Source organism: Nerophis lumbriciformis, linkage group LG33 (assembly GCF_033978685.3).
Source record: "Nerophis lumbriciformis linkage group LG33, RoL_Nlum_v2.1, whole genome shotgun sequence".
NCBI classification, from domain to species: domain Eukaryota; kingdom Metazoa; phylum Chordata; class Actinopteri; order Syngnathiformes; family Syngnathidae; genus Nerophis; species Nerophis lumbriciformis.
The window spans coordinates 21787924-21802500 of record NC_084580.2 but is presented as its reverse complement, the minus strand read 5'-3'; the positions used below and the strand labels follow the sequence as shown (position 1 = coordinate 21802500).

At 40.0% G+C, this 14577-nt stretch overlaps 4 protein-coding genes across 11 annotated transcripts in view; 3 read left to right on the top strand and 1 right to left on the bottom strand.

The window, feature by feature from the left end:
* Positions 1–14577, top strand: part of LOC133575685 (uncharacterized) — a 462851-nt gene that overhangs the window by 26690 nt on the left and 421584 nt on the right. The gene's annotated exons all lie outside the window — the stretch shown is intronic.
* The window catches only part of LOC133575760 (uncharacterized), a 551361-nt gene that overhangs the window by 257974 nt on the left and 278810 nt on the right, over positions 1–14577 (bottom strand). The gene's annotated exons all lie outside the window — the stretch shown is intronic.
* Positions 1–14577, top strand: part of LOC133575681 (uncharacterized) — a 515078-nt gene that overhangs the window by 372379 nt on the left and 128122 nt on the right. The window lies entirely within an intron of this gene.
* The window catches only part of LOC133575689 (uncharacterized), a 302477-nt gene that overhangs the window by 283130 nt on the left and 4770 nt on the right, over positions 1–14577 (top strand). For 2 of the 8 annotated variants that reach the window (XM_061928438.2, XM_061928439.1), the window contains exon 2: positions 10227–10393. The exons of 5 other annotated variants lie outside the window; for them this stretch is intronic. The gene's annotated coding sequence lies outside the window, so the exon portion shown is untranslated. Of the gene's footprint in view, positions 1–2889; positions 3033–10226; positions 10394–14577 lie in introns of those variants that run through there. One more of the 8 variants, XM_061928437.1, reaches the window with a different exon arrangement.

The window sequence follows — 14577 nt, the reverse complement described above, 5'->3', positions numbered from 1 at the left end:
GTCCGCGAGAATGTTTGCGTTGCTTCGCTAGTCGGTACTGTAAAGCTGAGAAGCGTCTCGTGCTAGTTAGCTTAGCTTGTTAGCTGCTGCGTAAAGTGTTGTGATTGTGTGAAAATGTTTCGAAAGAACGATAGCAAAGTACGCGGCGGAACTTTCTAGAACAAAATTGAACAATCAACTACTGGACACGTTTGTTTACACGCAGATGTTTATAACTATATATTTAACTAGCTGAGGCCGTTGCTGAAGGAATTGCGCGTGATTGCTGAAGTTGAACTTCAAAAATGAGTAATTATTGATTGATTGATTGATTGATTGAGACTTTTATTAGTAGGTTGCACAGTGAAGTACATATTCCGTACAATTGACCACTAAATGGTAACACCCCAATAAGTTTTTTAACTTGTTTAAGTCGGGGTTCACTTAAATTGATTCATGATACAGATATATACTATCATCATAATACAGTCACCACACAAGATAATCATCAGGGTGTATACATTGAATTAGTTACATTATTTACAATTCGGGGTGTGGGGGGTAGGTTTGGTTGTTATCATCAGTCATCAACAATTGAGAACAGAAAAATGGATATTGAAGAAGAGCACACAATTCCTGCACAAGCTGAGTATTTTGAAGGTGGAACGTTTTGAATCAGATAAGCTCGGAATAAGAAGAAAATGCTTTGGAGCATTCACACAATTATTAACAATTTTTTTAAATATATTGTGTATAGGAAGGTGAATTGTCTTGTGGGGATGTTGCACATACTTGCCAACCTTGAGACCTCTGAATTCGGGAGATTTTTTTTTTTGGGGGGGGGGGGGGGAGTATATTTATAGCTCTAATTCACTGAAATCCAAGTATTTCTTATATATATATATATATATATATATATATATATATAAATAAAATAAATGCTAGACTTACAGTGAATTCTAGCTATACATGTACCGTATTTTCCGCACTATAAGCCGCCCTGGGTTATTAGCCGCACCTTCAATGAATGGCATATTTCAAAACTTTGTTCACCTATAAGCCGCCCCGGGTTATAAGCCGCATCTACGCTGCGCTAAAGGGAATGTCAAAAAAACAGTCGGATAGGTTAGTCAAACTTTAATAATATATTACAAACCAGCGTTCTAACAACTCTGTTCACCCCCAAAATGTAATGTGCAAATGTGCAATCACAAAAATAGTAACACTCAAATTAGTGCAGAGCAATAGCAACATCAATAACTCAACGTTGCTCGAACGTTAATGTCACACAACACACAAAATAAACATTTAAAGCTCACTTTCTGAAGTTATTCCTCATCCATAAATCTGCTTTGTTTTTATATTCTTCATGAAAACAAGACCGTTTTAGACACACTATTTATAAGCGGTTTATACCGTATTTTCCGCACTATAAGGCGCACCGGATTATTAGCCGCACCTTCAATGAATTACATATTTCATAACTTTGTCCACCAATAAGCCGCCCCGGATTATAAGCCGCGCCTACGCTGCGCTAAAGGGAATGTCAAAAAAACAGTCAGATAGTTCAGTCAAACTTTAATAATATATTGAAAACCAGCGTTCTAACAACTCTGTCCCAAAATGTACGCAAATCTGCAATCACAAACATAGTAAAATTCAAAATGGTGTAGAGCAATAGCAACATAATGTTGCTCGAACGTTAATGTCACAACACACAAAATAAACATAGCGCTCACCTTCTGAAGTTATTCTTCATTCGTAAATCCTTCGAATTCTTCGTCTTCGGTGTCCGAATTGAAAAGTTGCGCAAGCGTGGTATCCAAAATGGCCGGTTCCGTCTCGTCGAAGTCATCGGAGTCAGTGTCGCTGTTGTTCTGTGAATCCTGCCTTCCGGAAAGCTCGGACCACAGTTGTGACCGAAATATCTGCCCAGGCATTTACGATCCACTGGCAAATGTTGGCGTATGTCGTCCGGCGCTGTCTGCCCGTCTTAGTGAAGGTGTGTTCGCCTTCGGAGCTGTGTGAAAAAAGCCACCCGGCCTCTTCGCGTAAACTTCCCTTAACCACTCGCTCATCTTTTCTTCATCCATCCATCCCTTCGAGTTAGCTTTTATGATGACGCCGGCTGGAAAGGTCTCTTTTGGCAAGGTCTTCCTTTTGAATATCACCATGGGTGGAAGTTAGCATGGCAAGCTAGAACCACAGTGAAGGATGACTTCTCATTCCCTGTGGTGCGAATATTCACCGTACGTGCTCCCGTTCCACAGTGCGGTTCACAGGAATATCAGTTGCTGTGAAATACGGTAGTAATCCGTGTGCGGATGGAGAGATTGCGTCTTTTTATGAACCGGATCCTTTTCGCTTAGTAGGAGCCATTTTGTGGTCTTTACAGATGTAAACAGGAAATGAAACGTACGGTGATATCCGCGCGTTTTTTCTTCTTCTTCCGGGGGCGGGCGGTAGCTTACAGTAGAAGAAGAAGCGCTTCCTGTTCTATGGGGGCGGGTGCTTACCTTGGCGGTTGCTTGCGTAGAAGAAGAAGCGCTTCCTGTTCTACGGGGAAAAAAGATGGCGGCTGTTTACCGAAGTTGCGAGATCGAAACTTTATGAAAATGAATCGTAATAAAGCGCACCGGGTTATAAGGCGCACTGTCAGCTTTTGAGAAAATTTGTGGTTTTTAGGTGCGCCTTATAGTGCGGAAAATACGGTATCAGTGGTGTGTAGACTTTAAAAAATAAATAAAAAGTCAGTCAATCCCAGGAGCAGTGTAACATTTAATGTGGTCTGGTTTTCTTATTTAAGTATGAAACGTCATTTATGTTATGCAGGAATTCTTATTTACATATTATTGAATCAGATCACTATTATTTTCAAGTAACACGTGTTGTATTTTTTATTTTGTTTATACAGCTTGGTACTTTTGGTGCTTTCCGGTGGTTTCCGTGTGCCCAAATAAGGAACGTAGGAGGAAAAAAGAGAGCGGGAGACTTGTGAAGACAACACAACTATTCTAAACTCAACTGCCACCAAGCCACGGCCGTCAAAGTTGGTGAGACACAAAATAACAAGGGTACTGTAGGTTACCATGGTTACCACCACCAAGTATGGAGTGAGAATTCTTGTCGGACAATTGCTGACATTAAAGAATGTTGCCCAGCACTGAGCTCCTACTGCACAACTTGCAAATGCAGTTTGTCAAATTTCTTCTTTCATGAAGTCAAATTGTAAATATTCAAACTTTTATGTAAATTAAACATATTAGGTCCTGATTCAAATCCACTTTTTACATTGCTGGCAACAGAATACTTTAAAATATTACACAGTGGGCCTTTAAGAGTATTTGCACAACAACAACAAATGACCTGGACTGAGTAGAACTAGAATCATGGTGGAATAACAAAAGATGGTGGGGCTGAAATATTGTTTAAAAAAAAGAATGTTCTTGTGTGGGCAGGCTAACACTTTAGACACGCTTGTGTAAAAAAAAAAAAAAAAAGTGTATGTATGTATGTATATATATATGTGTATATATATATATATGTGTGTGTGTATATATATATATATATATATATATATATATATATATATATATATATATATATATATATATATATATACTGTATATATATGCAAAGACGGCAAAGACAAGTAAACTTTGTTTTTTTTTTGCAAATATTAGCTCATGTGGAATTTGATGCCTGCAACATGTTTCAAAAAAGCTGGCACAAGTGGCAAAAAAGACTGAGAAAGTTGAGGATTGCGCATCAAACACTTATTTGGAACATCCCACAGGTGAACAGGCTAATTGGGAACAGGTGGGTGCCACGATTGGGTATAAAAGCAGCTTCCACGAAATGCTCAGTCATTCACAAACAAGGATGGGGCGAGGGTCACCACTTTGTCAACAAATGCGTGAGGAAATTGGTCAACAGTTTAAGAACAACTTTTCTCAACCAGCTATTGCAAGAAATTGAGTAATATCATCAAAGGGTTCAGAGAATCTGGAGAAATCACTGCACGTAAACAGCAATGCCCGTGACCTTCTATCCCTTCAGGTGGTACTGTATCAAAAATCGACATCAGTGTGTAAAGGATATCACCACATGGGCTCAGGAACACTTCAGAAAACCACTGTCAGTAACTACAGTTGGTCGCTACATCTGTAAGTGCAAGTTAAAACTCTACTTCGCAAAGCGAAAGCCATTTATCAACAACACCCAGAAACGCTGCCGGCTTCGCTGAGCCTGAGCTCATCTAAGATAGACTGATGCAAAGTCGTCTGTGGTCTGACGAGTCCACATTTCAAATTGTTTTTGGAAACTGGACGTCGTGTCCTCCGGACCAAGGAGGAAGAGAACCATCTGGATTGTTATAGGCGCAAAGTTGAAAAGCCAGCATGTGTGATGGTATGGGGGTGTATTAGTGCCCAAGACATGGGTAACTTACACATCTGTGAAGGCGCCATTAATGCTGAAAGGTACATACAGGTTTTGGAGCAACATATGTTGCCATCCAAGCAACGTTACCATGGACGCCCCTGCTTATTTCAGCAAGACAATGCCAAGCCACGTGTTTCATCAACGTGGCTTCATAGTAAAAGAGTGCGGGTACTAGACTGGCCTGCCTGTAGTCCAGACCTGTCTCCCATTGAAAATGTGTGGCGCATTATGAAGCCTAAAATAGCACAACGGAGACCCCCGGACTGTTGAACAACTTAAGCTGTACATCAAGCAAGAATGGGAAAGAATTCCACCTGAGAAGCTTCAAAAATGTGTCTCCTCAGTTCCCAAAAGTTTACTGAGTGTTGTTAAAAGGAAAGGCCATGTAACACAGTGGTGAACATGCCCTTTCCCAACTACTTTGGCACGTGTTGCAGCAATGAAATTCTAAGTTAATTATTATTTGCAAAAAAGTTTGAGTTCGAACATCAAATATGTTGTCTTTGTAGTACATTCAATTGAATATGGGTTGAAAATGATTTGCAAATCATTGTATTCCGTTTATATTTACATCTAACACAATTTACCAACTCATATGGAAACGGGGTTTGTACAGTACATATTCCGTACAATTGACCACTAAATGTTAACACCCTAATAAGTTTTTCAACTTGTTTAAGTCGGGGTCCACTTAAATCAACATTAAACTGCCTCAAGTTGTTGCTCAGATTAAATAACATGACAAAACTTTTCTTCTACATATAAAAAGTGCAACATTGAACCGTTTCAAGTCAACTCAGCCTCAGATTAACTTTTCTTTCCGCCCCCTCAACCTGGCTAACTTGGCAGTAAGAGGTGGGAGCTGTTTGCTCGTTTTTATCTTTGTTGAAGCGATGTTCACTTGGGGGTGGTGCTGCTTCAAAATGGGTTAGCATGTTTGACGTGTTGGCAGAAGCAGCTGCTGAACAATGTCGGCAAACCTCCGTCCTCCATTGTTGTATCGCACCGCTCAGCCAAAGTGTTCCCAAATGGGAGATCTTAAAGGGGAACATTATCACCAGACCTATGTAAGCGTCAATATATACCTTGATGTTGCAAAAAAAAGACCATATATTTTTTTAACAGATTTCCAAACTCTAAATGGGTGAATTTTGGCGAATTAAACGCCTTTCTAATATTCACTCTCGGAGCGATGACGTCACAACGTGGCGTCACATCGGGAAGCAATCCGCCATTTTCTCAAACACCGAGTCAAATCAGCTCTGTTATTTTCCGTTTTTTCGACTGTTTTCCGTACCTTGGAGACATCATGCCTCGTCGGTGTGTTGTCGGAGGGTGTAACAACACGAACAGGGACGGATTCAAGTTGCACCAGTGGCCCAAAGATGCCAAAGTGGCAAGAAATTGGACGTTTGTTCCGCACACTTTACCGACGAAAGCTATGCTACGACAGAGATGGCAAGAATGTGTGGATATCCTGCGACACTCAAAGCAGATGCATTTCCAACGATAAAGTCAAGGAAATCTGCCGCCAGACCCTCATTGAATCTGCCGGAGTGTGTGAGCAATTCAGGGACAAAGGACCTCGGTAGCACGGCAAGCAATGGCGGCAGTTTGTTCCCGCAGACGAGCGAGCTAAACCCCCTGTCGACCCTAGCTTCCCTGGCCTGCTGACATCAACTCCAAAACTGGACAGATCAGCTTTCAGGAAAAGAGAGCGGATGAGGGTATGTCTACAGAATATATTAATTGATGAAAATTGGGCTGTCTGCACTCTCAAAGTGCATGTTGTTGCCAAATGTATTTCATATGCTGTAAACCTAGTTCATAGTTGTTAGTTTCCTTTAATGCCAAACAAACACATACCAATCGTTGGTTAGAAGGCGATCGCCGAATTCGTCCTCGCTTTCTCCCGTGTCGCTGGCTGTCGTGTCGTTTTCGTCGGTTTCGCTTGCATACGGTTCAAACCGATATGGCTCAATAGCTTCAGTTTCTTCTTCAATTTCGTTTTCGCTACCTGCCTCCACACTACAACCATCCGTTTCAATACATGCGTAATCTGTTGAATCGCTTAAGCCGCTGAAATCCGAGTCTGAATCCGAGCTAATGTCGCTATAGCTTGCTGTTCTTTCCACCATGTTTGTTTGTGTTGGCATCACTATGTGACGTCACAGGAAAATGGACGGGTGTATATAACGATGGTTAAAATCAGGCACTTTGAAGCTTTTTTTAAGGGATATTGCGTGATGGGTAAAATTTTGAAAAAAACTTTGAAAAATATAATAAGCCACTGGGAACTGATTTTTAATGGTTTTAACCATTCTGAAATTGTGATAATGTTCCCCTTTAACGAGGCAGGAGGGTCTTCCAGCTATGGCTTTTATATGTTGTTCGAGCCCGGTTGTTGCTAGCATGCTGTTTGTTGTGCCTCGGTGTGCATTGTTTACACAACGTGCGCTACGCTACTTAATATGTCTGTGTGGAAACACGTTCAGTACACCTCCGAACCGAACCCCTGTACCGAAACGGTTCAATACAAATACACGTACCGTTACACCCCTACTGATCTGTTATTCACTCCCCGTACATATTTTTAAGAAGTCCTGTATTTAGTTTTGCAGGGGTGTGTTCAGTCCTAGTGGGTCCATTTTGTTGATCAGATGATGTGGGATTATGGTATTAAAGACCAAGATGAAATCCACAAACAGCATCTGGACCAGGGATGATGTTTGATAAGAAATTATCGAGTTCGAGCCTATTATCGAATCCTCTTATCGAACCGATTCCTTATCGATTCTCTAATCGAGTCCAGATAGGTTGTTGTATATGGAAAAAAACACATTTAGTTAAACAAAAGCTCACTTTTGTTATATGAGAAAAAAATAAAATATAATAGATAAATAAATATTGACTGTTACCCCCCTAAAAAATAAAATAAATAAATAAATATTGACTGTTACCCAAAGTATATTAAGTGGGATTTTTCAGAAAAACAAATATATACAGTAACACAAAAACAACCTGTCTCTGTGATCACTATAGGTGTATAAATAATAATATAGTGTTAAATAAAATCAGTCCCTTGGGCACAAAACTGAAAATAATACAGCGCCCCAAAAAGTGCACTTCTGCTGCTATTGGAACATAACTGTTTATGATGCTTTGACATTTTTGCACTTGATTTCTTTATAGAAAGAAAATTCTATGAAGAGAAAAGTTGTTTGCAAATGTGGTTACAATGCTAAAAAAAAAAGAACAATTAAAGCTAAAAAAATAAATACACTTTATTGAGTTAACATTATTTCTTTATAGGGGGAAAGATGTGATGTTATGAGCTAGGGCAGGGGTCGGCAACCCGCGGCTCTAGAGCCGCATGCGGCTCTTTAGCGCCGCCCTAGTGGCTCTCTGGAGCTTTTTAAAAAATGTATGAAAAATGGAAAAAGATGAGGGGAAAACATTTATTTTTTGTTTTAATATGGTTTCTGTAGGAGGACAAACATGACACAAGCCTCCCTAATTGTTATAAAGCACACTGTTTGTATTAAACATGCTTCACTGATTCGAGTATTTGGCGAGCGCCGATTTGTCCTACTAATTTTAGCGGTCCCTGAACTCACTGTAGTTTGTTTACATGTATATCTTTCTCCGACTTTCTAGGACGTGTTTTATGCCACTTCTTTTTCTGTCTCATTTTGTCCACCAAACTTTTAACGTTGTGCTTGAAAGGTGAGTTTTGTTGATGTTGTTGACTTGTGTGGAGTGCTAATCAGACATATTTGGTTACTGCATGACTGCAAGCTAATCGATGCTAACATGCTATTTAGGCTAGCTTTATGTACATATTGCATCATTATGCCTCATTTGTAGCTATATTTGAGGTCATTTAGTTTCCTTTAAGTCATCTTAATTCAATGTATATCTCATGACACACCATCTGTATGTAATATGGCTTTTAATTTTTTGCGACTCCAGACAGATTTGTTTTTGTATTTTTGGTCCAATATGGCTCTTTCAACATTTTGGGTTGCCGACCCCTGAGCTAGGGAATATAACAACTACACTACCCAGCATGCAACGGGAGTGACGAGCATGCGCGGTAGCCCCGAAAAGTGTTGTTGCATGTCGCCACGCCGGCAGCTAAGAATGAGGTTATGAGCACGCTGTGAAAGTAAACGTCAAGAACTCAGCCAACACGCCTCGTCTGCATTATTTATAATTAGACAGACAACACATATACAGTGTGATTTTGTTTTGTTTACAAGAAAAGAAAAGTTAAAAAAGGGAGATATATGTTGTATATATATGTATGTGCTGCGGTTGCTTTAAGAACGTTGCGACAGCTGCCGTAAAGGAGGTGCGTTGCTAGCCTGGTTGCTATGTTTCCGCTTGGTCGTAAAAGTGTTGGTCATGTGTTTGTACCCTGCTCAAATCTCTCAGTAAAGTTATTCATTGGATTATACCTTTTTGTTTTGAACTTTATTACACCTTGGAGCGCTTTTTCCGGTCCATTGTTTTTCCTGCTTTCCCTATCTGCGCCTAATGACTGAGCTACGTGACGTCATTTCTTGTGATGTCTCACGGGGCATTTCTGGTCGGGACGGGATTCGAATAAAGAACCAACTCTTTTTCTTTACTATAGTGGTCTTGATAACGGGTACCGGTTCTCAAAAAGGGATTCAAGTCCGAGGACTCAAGTTTTTTCTAATCGAACAACCGGGAAAACCGGTTTCGAGTATCATCCCTAATCTGGACCATTGTATTCATTTTTCCCCCCAGGTGTTCCAGGGACAGGTGTTGTGCGGTGGTTATGGCATCCTCGGTGAAACGCTTTGATATGTAAATTGAAGTGTGTGGAGTGAAGGGGGGTAGGATAGAGGTGATGTGACCTTTGACCAGCCTTTCAAAGCACTTCATGGTTGTTTTATAAATTAAGAATGCCTCGATCGATGCTGGCTAGTTCTTAGAAAGATTTTTCAAATCGCCCCCCCCAAAATTCACTGTACCACTTTTGAAGTAGTTTTAGTGGCTGTGAGAAAAGGAAGTCTTTCCCGTGTTTTTGCTGATTGTTTAGCTCAGGGGTTACATACAGATAGTGTGTCATGAGATATAAATTGAATTAAGAGGACTTAAAGGAAACTAAATGACCTCAAATATAGCTATAAATGAGGCATAATGATGCAATATGTACATATAGCTAGCCTAAATAGCATGTTTGCATCGATTAGCTTGCAGTCATGCAGTGACCAAGTATGTCTGATTAGCACTCCACACAAGTCAATAACATCAACAAAACTCACCTTTCATGCACAACCTTAAAAGTTTGGTGGACAAAATGAGACAGAAAAAGAAGTGGCATAAAACACGTCCTAGAAAGTCGCAGAAAGATATACATGTAAACAAACTACGGTGAGTTCAAGGACCGCCAAAATTAGTAGGACAAAACGGCGCTCCCCAAATACTCGAATCAGTGAAGCATGTTTAATATAAACAGTGTGCTTTGTAACAATTAGGGAGGTTTGTGTCATGTTTGTCCTCCTACAGAAACCATATTAAAACAAAAAATATATGTTTTTCTCCTCATCTTTTTCCATTTTTCATACATTTCTGAAAAAGCTCCAGAGAGCCACTAGGGCGGCGCTAAACAACCGCATGCGGCTCTAGAGCCTCGGGTTGCCGACCCCTGGTTTAGCTACACACTTTTAACACAACACACAAAAGAGTACAAATAATTTCATTGTGTCAACAGTGTCAGTCAAAAACTATTTCTATTCTCTCTTAATATGATTTACTTATTTACCCAACAGACGTCCAGCAGCCCCCCCACATTCAGGAGGAAGAGGAGGAAGTGTGGATCACTCAGGAGGAAGAGTGTCTTCTAGGGCAGGAGGAGGATGATCTCACCAAGTTCCCACTGACTGTTGTCTCTGTGAAGACTGAAGACAAACCACCTGAGTCTTTCATCACAGTCCAAGTAAGCACAACATCCAGATATCATTTTATTCTCAGGGCATTCAATCCATCACAAGTTCAGTTTGTCTTACAAAACCGGTGAAGTTGGCACGTTGTGTAAATGGTAAATAAAAAACAGAATACAATGATTTGCAAATCCTTTTCAACTTATATTCAATTGAATAGACTGCAAAGACACAATATTTAAAGGGGAACATTATCACAATTTCAGAAGGGTTAAAACCATTAAAAATCAGTTCCCAGTGGCTTATTATATTTTTCGAAGTTTTTTTCAAAATTTTACCCATCACGCAATATCCCTAAAAAAAGCTTCAAAGTGCCTGATTTTAACCATCGTTATATACACCCGTCCATTTTCCTGTGACGTCACATAGTGATGCCAACACAAACAAACATGGCGGAAAGAACAGCAAGCTATAGCGACATTAGCTCGGATTCAGACTCGGATTTCAGCGGCTTAAGCGATTCAACAGATTACGAATGTATTGAAACGGATGGTTGTAGTGTGGAGGCAGGTAGCGAAAACGAAATTGAAGAAGAAACTGAAGCTATTGAGCCATATCGGTTTGAACCGTATGCAAGCGAAACCGAGGAAAACGACACGACAGCCAGCGACACGGGAGAAAGCGAGGACGAATTTGGCGATCGCCTTCTAACCAACGATTGGTATGTGTTTGTTTGGCATTAAAGGAAACTAACAACTATGAACTAGGTTTACAGCATATGAAATACATTTGGCAACAGCATGCACTTTGAGAGTGCAGACAGCCCAATTTTCATCAATTAATATATTCTGTAGACATACCCTCATCCGCTCTCTTTTCCTGAAAGCTGATCTGTCCAGTTTTGGAGTTGATGTCAGCAGGCCAGGGAAACTAGGGTCCATAGGGGGTTTAGCTCGCTCGTCTGCGGGAACAAACTGCCGCCATTGCTTGCCGTGCTAGCGAGGGTCTTTGTCCCTGAATTGCTCACACACTCCGGCAGATTCAATGGGGGTCTGGCGGCAGATTTCTTTGACTTTATCGTTGGAAATGCATCTGCTTTGAGTGTCGCAGGATATCCACACATTCTTGCCATCTCTGTCGTAGCATAGCTTTCGTCGGTAAAGTGTGCGGAACAAACGTCCAATTTCTTGCCACTTTCGCATCTTTGGGCCACTGGTGCAACTTGAATCCGTCCCTGTTCGTGTTGTTACACCCTCCGACAACACACACGACGAGGCATGATGTCTCCAAGGTACGGAAAACAGTCGAAAAAACGGAAAATAACAGAGCTGATTTGACTCTGTGTTTGAGAAAATGGCGGATTGCTTCCCGATGTGACGCCACGTTGTGACGTCATCGCTCCGAGAGCGAATAATAGAAAGGCGTTTAATTTGCCAAAATTCACCCATTTAGAGTTCGGAAATCGGTTAAAAAAATATATGGTCTTTTTTCTGCAACATCAAGGTATATATTGACGCTTACATAGGTCTGGTGATAATGTTCCCCTTTAAATACCCTGGCAGTGGCAATAAACTTGAATGTTTGTATTAAAAAATTTTTGAGTTGATTTTCATAAAATATGCTATTTAACCGCTACTGTTTAACAAGTACTGATTTAAATTGTGTTTGCACAACAAATGTTTTGGCGCTTTTGTTCATATGGGAGAATATTCCAATAAAGGTGCACTACACACTACTTTTGAATTCATTATTGGGTTTTGCGTATACAATGCAGTTAATCGTGATTAATCGGAGAAATAGTGCGATTAATTATGATTAAAATTTTAATAGTTGCCCAGCCCTAATATATATATATATATATATGTATGTATCAGTGACGTGCGGTGAGGTTGATGGCTGGTGAGGCACTGACTTCATCACAGTCAGATTTACAAACATATGAACCCTAAAGAGTATCTTATTCACCATTTGATTGGCAGCAGTTAACGGGTTTTGTTTAAAAGCTCATACCAGCATTCTTCCCTGCTTGGCACTCAGCATCAAGGCTTGGAATTGGGGGTTAAATCACCAAAAATGATTCCCGGGCGCGGCGCCGCTGCTGCCCACTGCTCCCCTCACCTCCCAGGGGGTGATCAAGGGGATGGGTCAAATGCAGAGGACACATTTCATTACACCTAGTGTGTGTGTGACAATCATTGGTACTTTAACTTAACTTTAACTTTACACATACAAACTGTAGCACACAAAAAAGCACATTTAATAAAAAAAAACGTTATTATGGTCTTACCTTTACTTATAAATGAAGTCCATGCGCCACAACTAAAGCCCTCACTTAAACTTTCCACGTGCAAGATTGAATCTATTTAAAAAAGTGTAACCGAGGGTTTATAAATGTCGCCTATACTGTATGAAACTACAAAATAACAAACACGGAGGCTCCAGTTTACACGAGGACCACTTTATTTACCTTCTTTCAAAAACCTCCGCTCCACTCCAACGTGTCATCCGCTCTTAGCGCCTTCAAAATAAGAGCTCAAGGCATATACTGTATAACAGCGCATAACAGGAACTTAACATCACAAAGAGGAAAGCCCATAAAAATAGGTTACAAAAGTTATTTAATAAGAAGCCAAAAAGTGCAAAAACAATAATGTTCGTGTTGGAGGAGTTGTGAATTAGGTACACCTACAGTTTGCAGGTGTACCTAATGTTGTGGCCCTGCAGTCATTCACAACTCCTCCAACACGAACATTATTGTTTTTGCACTTTTTGGCTTCTTATGAAATAACTTTTTAAAATAGATTCAATCTTGCACTTGGAAAGTTTAAGTGTGGGCTTTAGTTGATATAACACTCCCGTCAGGGGTTGCCGTGCATTCTACGGCGGGGGTGCAGGAGGCGAGCCTCAGCCAGTGCGTCTTTTGCAGCCGTTTTATGATCGCTCAGCACAAGAAATACGTTACACACATACAGTTGTTGACAAAATACACTGTACATTATATACCTCAGCTAACTAAACTATGGAAATGTATAATATAATTCATATAGCAATACAGTCTCACTGCACAGCAGGCCAGCAGTTAGCCGAGTCCGGAATCCATGTTGAGGCACTGAGTGACGTGCCTCAACTGGCTGCTGTTCACCGCACCGTCTCTTCTCAGTATTTGAACGGCAAATGTGAAAATTCAGCGATTTTGAATAAATATAATCTAAAACTGGTGAAGTTAAATGGAAAATAACTTTATAGTATAATCACTGGATACGTATAACAATTTAATTATTTTTTTTTCTTTTTACTTTTTTTTTCTTTCCATGATGGCAGGTGATGGCTGCCTCTAGTGACTGCACGTCACTGATATATATATATATATATATATATATATATATATATATATATATATATATATATATATATATATATATATATATATATATATATGATGTGTGTATGTATATGTATATATGAGGTAGATCACCTTATTTAAAAAGTAGCTCTTCTGCTGAAAAAGTGTGGGCACCCCTGGCTTACATGAACTCAACATCAAATTTGAGGAAGCACATGGCGGTAAGTAACATTAGTAGATATTTTGGCTCTCACCGTAGGCTGATGTTAGCTTCCCTGCTATGAATCATTGTCAAATGTACATCGTGTGGGGACATTTATTAACGCACTGCAGACTCACACACACACACACACACACACACACACATACACACATGCATAGAAACACCAATCAGAAGTGCACAGTGTGTTTACCATGAATTGATTAACGTTGAAAAACTTATTGGGGTGTTACCATTTAGTGGTCAATTGTACAGAATATGTACTGTTCTGTGCAATCTACTAATACAAGTTTTAATCAATCAATCAATCAATGCCTACTGAGCCTACGGTGCTGTTAAGTTATTGAAGCTCAATTTGCCTTAATTTTTTTTATTTTAAAGGGGAACATTATCACCAGACCTATGTACCGGTAAGTGTCAATATATACCTTGATGTTGCAGAAAAAAGACCATATATTTTTTTAACCCATTTCCGAACTCTAAATGGGTGAATTTTGGCAAATTAAACGCCTTTCTAATATTCGCTCTCGGAGCGACAATCCGCCATTTTCTCAAACACCGAGTCAAATCAGCTCTGTTATTTTCCGTTTTTTCGACTGTTTTCCGTACCTTGGAGACATCATGCCTCGTCGGTGTGTTGTCGGAGGGTGTAACAACACGAACAGGGACGGATTCAA